General features: G+C 32.5%; 1 protein-coding gene across 1 annotated transcript in view; it reads right to left on the reverse strand.

The window, feature by feature from the left end:
• The window catches only part of EDIL3 (EGF like repeats and discoidin domains 3), a 371,930-nt gene that overhangs the window by 78,888 nt on the left and 287,042 nt on the right, over positions 1-6,000 (reverse strand). The gene's annotated exons all lie outside the window — the stretch shown is intronic.

Raw genomic sequence — 6,000 nt, forward strand, 5'->3', positions numbered from 1 at the left:
AATAACCCCTGAACCACAAAGCTTCCATCCAGTTTTTATGTATCACGGAGTCTTGCCTTTCCAAAATTGTACTCTGTACTTAATCTAATCTACTCCTTCCTATAGCCACCAGAAGCTATTGCTTTGTGTATTTTTAATGATTTGCTGTAAGTAAAGGCTAGTGTATTTGTTCTTTATAATGGCTTAATATGTCTTATCACTTTGTCTCACTAAACCAGGGGTCCACTAAACCAGGGGTCCCCAATCCCCAGGCTGCAGCCTGGTACCAGTGCTCCCCAGCACTAGCATCATCGGCTCACTCCACCTCAGATCATCAGGCATTAGATTTTCATAGAAGCACTGGTCCCTGGTGCCAAAAAGCTTGGGAACCATTACTGACTAAACCAAAGAAATGACTCAAAATTAGAATGCGTGGAAAGGTAGGGGCAATGTTTTGGATATTAAGTAGATATACTATGCATAATATAAAAGTTAACTTTTTTAAAGATTAATTTTGATGTTAGATAGTGATATCTAACACTAATTAAATTATATGATGTCCTTTCTGTTACCTTTACCAGAAATTAGCTGGTGGGTCCAATAATTTTCTGATTACTTTGGATTGAGCCAATCATCATTTAGATATTAGAATCTTAGTGGCATGAGTTTTTAAAAGGGGAAAGTTGCCTGGGAGGTTATCTTTTTTGTAATATCTACATTTTAGATGAACAAGAGTAAAAAAATTGAGTTCCAGAACACTGATGTTATCGGCCCTCAAAACCAGACTTTTGAACTTCAAGTTAGGCACTCAGCGTGCTACACTGATGCCGGCTGTACCTTCCTTTGCTTCTGTATACATATCCTTCTCGATTTTGCGTTGCTCATTAAGCTTTTGTATTTGGATAGTGGAAATTCTCTTTGATATCTTAAAAATTATAAAAAAAACTTTAAAGATGATTTACAGTCCAAGCAAAATATGGACATCCTTTGATTCATTTCATACACTCCAAAATATACCAACATTATGAAGGATGGAAGCCGTTTCACGATCATGCATGGATTAAGTTTCCTTACTTGATCTCTTTTAGATCTGCTTTATAACTGAACCTTTCATGGAGGCTTACTGTTCACTATATATGAAATTCTGGAAAAGTGACTCGGAAATCAGAATATCCCTTTATGTTGACAAATGTTTCCCAGAAGCCTAGAGGTCCCTTGATCCTCAAAATCTTTCCTTTAGCTCTTTTGTAAATAAATTGCCCAGAGGGCAAGAGAAGTTAATGGTTTTAAAGAAATTATGAAATTTATGGCTAGAATGCTCTATTTTAAAAATCAGAAATAGACTAAATTAAATATGGCTTATTTAATTAGAAAACTTAAATTCAATTGCTTTCTTACACATTTCCACAAAATTAGTATTGAAATGAAGCTGTGTAGGGTTCGTTGCAATTTTGACAAAGGTCAACACTAAAGTGTGCAATTTAACATCTCTATGAATTCTACTACTTTGGTTGAAATACTATGTGGACTACCTTAAATTAGCAAATTTCTCCTGAAATAGACCAAAAAGTCATTTCTTAGGTGACATTGTGACATTTTCCTTCCTGTTGGTTATTTATGAAATCTAAAATCTTTTATGAAATCTAAAAAACTTTTTAGTAGATTCAATTATGAATGGTGAATTATCCACATTCTATAGTCACTACCAATAAGACAACCAATAAACACATAGTGTATTCACTATAAGAAAATTTATGATGTCTCTCATCATTTAAAAAGAGTTTGTTAATCAATCCAAGTTAATTCTTAGAGTACTCCTTGTTTAGTTGCATCTACTATACTGAAATATTTCCTCACAATTTATAAGATTATCATCAGTAACACTCCTACTCCTGATAGAATGTCATTAAACATCCCAGTTTCATGCTGAATTTTAATCAATGTGTATAGTACAAATATAAATATGAAGGAGATTTACTCAATCTGTTGGAAGCTACTGAAAATGGACATAAAAACAACCTAAAAAGAACCTTATTTCAGTAAAAAACATTGTCAAATGACATAATGTTAATTTTGAGTTATTAACATGTATTACTACTATTTCTAGATAAAGAATCTGAAAAATATGTTTCTTAGATTAAAAAATTAAAATTTCTTTGTCAATGCAAATTTATATAACTTATCAACAATTCTCAAACTTTGCAACAGATCTAATAATATATTACTTGACATTTCATAGTTTTACTGGAAATCCCCATTGAAAGAAGCCAAAAAAAATATGTATGTATCTTCCTTCTTGGTTATAATTGGTGGTATTAGATTATGCTCTCTTGAGGTTAAACAGGCTACCAGAAACAGAAAGAAGGGAGCTACCCTTTGCTGGTCACCTCTATGTGTTTCCTCTGTTCTGTCATTTGTCTTATTTAATCTACCTTAAAAATCCAACCAAATTTCTGTGTCTTTTGTTTAGAAACTAACCACAGAAGATAATAGTCTGATCTTAAATGATTTCAGTGAGTTAAACGGCACCTTATTTTATAACAGGGATTAAAATCTAGTCCAACGATATGTAGGAATATCCAACTATGAGTCAGAAATGATTGGCTTATGATCTTTTAACTTAGGTGTAGGTAAGATTTTTTGAAGACAGAAACTGCAATTTAACCACAAACACCTGTGTTTTTAAACAACACATTGGTAGGGCTTCTTGCTCAAAATATTACAAAACATCAAATACATCAAAGTGATGAAACATTTTTTTCCAGATGTTTAAAAAAGGCCTTTCATTTAGGGCTTTCGGTGGTCTTAACACATTTTGCCATGTTTATATAGGAGTAACATAATGATTTCATGATTAACAGTAGCTCAAGGGAGCTGCTAATTAGTTAGATAAGATCACATCTAAAAAATAACACAAGAACATTTGCTTGAGAAGCTTCTGAAATCTTGACCTTATAGAAGAGACTGCAAGAAACATTTGATTGATAATAAGAATAAAAGGTTAAAGTGATATCTGAATACATAAGAACTCCTTAAAATATGTTTTTAGGGTCTCATTTAAAATAATTGTATTTTCAGATATTATCTATTGCATAGCTTTTGGAAACACCGATTAAAGTGAAAAAAAAAAAAACCTCACTATTAGAGGGTTACATATATCATTAATATATAAAGAAAACTTCTTTAAAAATCAATTAGCAGGAGATTGATAATGAAGGAAGGGAATTTAAATGACATTGTTTCTTTTCTGAAGAGCTATTTCTTATAATTGATGCATCTTAGTTAAAAACACAACTAAAATTTATAAATTCAGAAGCCTCACATAATGATAAAAATTGACTCTATGTCAACAATTCAAAAACAGAATCACCCTATACATTATCTATAAAAATGTTAATCTTATTTCAACAAAGACCCTTACAACCACAACAATGTATAATCGAACAGATTATATTCTCTTGAGGAGAAAACACTAAAAATAATAACAATTCTGGAGCATTTTCTTTCATGATGTCAAAAAAAAAGGAAAAACAAATATAAGTAAAGATATCAATTTGTCTTGCCTTACAGATTTTGACTGTTTTGACACAACAGAAAAAAAGACATATACTGGAAGAACTGGTCCTTGAATTGACAGAAAATCTGTCACTAATGGAATGAATCAATTTCAGCATACAAGTGACTTTAAGAAGACAGTTGAAAAACCGTTTTTTAAAAAAAAGTGATGGATGAAGGTCTTCATTGAAGAGTACACCCTGAATCATGTAAAAATATTTGTTTATTTTTATCTTTCTAAAGAAAATTGCCATTGGCAATCCCTTCATGTGGATATTTCTAGAGTCTATCAGCCTGTCTGAGATACTTACAGAGTGTCAGATATTTTGTCTTATTCCACATGGCATTATGACACATATAATACTAGCTAAACTCAGTTAATCTGAAGTATGACTGGAACATTTCCAATTTAAAAAATATTACACAGCACCAAAGAACAAGTTTAACTTTACCATTCAATTCCAACAAATAGAAAGGAGTTTTTCCATGGTTTCTTCAAATTCAGAACTTAAAAACTTCATAAAGTTTATATATTATAACAATTTAGTTCCTGTATCTTTCATGTGGAGTTTTAGATTTCTTTTTCAAATATTATTTTAAATTTGAGGATGTTATCAGTTGGCCTCTTAAACTGAGGGTCAAAATTATATATAGGTCCATATCAATAAACTGAATCATATTTGAAACCATTCATTCATTCATTCATTCATTCGACAAATAGTTATTGAATGCCTACCATATGTCAAGTGTTTAGTTAGGTACTGCACAAAAGTTGGGAAAGTCAAAAAGACATATGTGGTCCTATCTCTACTGGAATAAACAATCTATCATAAAAACACAATTTCCAACATCGTGTGATAATGCTACAGTGAGAGAATTAGAGATGACACAGTAGTACACGGGAGAGAACTTAAGCCAAATTTGGTGTGGGATGGAGCTGGTAGCAAAGCCTAATTAAAATTGTAAATTGTGGCATACTCTGGATGCACCCAGAGGAAAGTGTATCCAAATTGCAGCTGAAGGATTTAACCAATGGAGGCTGGGAATGTTGTGAACAGAGGTTCTATTTCCATTTTTTTTCCTCTAGGAAGAGAACATTTACAAAGAAATGGAAAGAGAATGATAGTGTTTGGTTTAAGAAACGGAAACAAATTTAGAAGAGTGTGGTAAAAGATGAATGGGGCCAAGTCACGCAAATACTTTTAGGGTATATCAAAGTATGCGCACTTTATTCTGAAGTTGATAAGAAGCAATCAAAAGATTTGAAAAAATGGAGTAAGAGAATCATATAAGCATGCTGAAAAATATCAAACTGGTAATAATTTGAGAAATAGATTTTAAGAGAGTGAGACCAGAAAATGGAAAGCTGATTAAGGGGCTTCTGCAAAAACTCAGGTGAAAGAGGGTGGTAGCCTAAATCATGGAAGTGGCAGTAGGGATGGTGAGAAGTTAAATGATTTTAAGTAGCTGAATCCTTTTTTCAGTAATTGAAATAAACAATACTTACTAAATTAGGAAATTGGTGACAGTGAGGTTGGCAGGAAGATAAGAAGCAGAGAAAGATCGCCTGGAGGACTTTGAGAAGCCTCAGCTAAGAGGATGAAAGAAACAAAGTATGATGTCATGCAAACCAAATAAAAGGAATGGTTTATGAAAGAGGTAATGTCTTAAGAGCATGAACACGGTGTTGCTCATTCATGTGTCACCACTATGTGATGCTTCATAGGTGCATCACCAATAAACACTTGTTAAATGAATGATTTAATTTAATAAGTACTGCGACATACAAGGGAAGAACATCAGGCTGGGCTCTGGGAAGATAAATATATTTCAAAATCAAAAAGTCGTAGAATAGTAAAAGGAGAAAGACACACATAATTATTCATAAAGTATGGTGGTTAATGAAAGAATTCAATAAAGTTCCAGATCAATGTTGATACAGATAGAATGTCAGGGAAAAGTAAAGAAAAAAGTAGATATTTCTAACTGCCGGAACAGAGAAAAGTAAGGCCCAGAGAAGAAAAGGCTGAGAAGAGACTACCATAAGTTTCGGGTGACTTGGCAAGAGTTTCAGATGTGGCAAATGTGGTTTGATGAGTGACATTTCCTATTTTAATTGTTTTCATGATTTCCAGTAATACAAGGAATACCACAATTTTGAAACTCATGGATAGAGCACAAATATCGGTAAGAATAGAATTCATGTCTTCCAAATAAAATGGCCTCATTTTAGAATTAAACTGTCTTACTTTTCTTTGCCATAAAGGACATTAACAAATCTGTGCGTACTTAAACATACTCCACAAATAAATGCATTTCAAGGAGACGGTTTTTAAAAACTATGAACTGTAACCTTACTTCATTTGCAAATGATAAATAGACTGCAGTGTCTCTGCTTTCCTTCTATAAGCTAGCTCTCTTATGAGAACCTAATCAAATTGCTCCATTGCTTAGCAACCACAGGGA

Source organism: Pteropus alecto, unplaced genomic scaffold (genome assembly GCF_000325575.1).
Source record: "Pteropus alecto unplaced genomic scaffold, ASM32557v1 scaffold20, whole genome shotgun sequence".
NCBI classification, from domain to species: domain Eukaryota; kingdom Metazoa; phylum Chordata; class Mammalia; order Chiroptera; family Pteropodidae; genus Pteropus; species Pteropus alecto.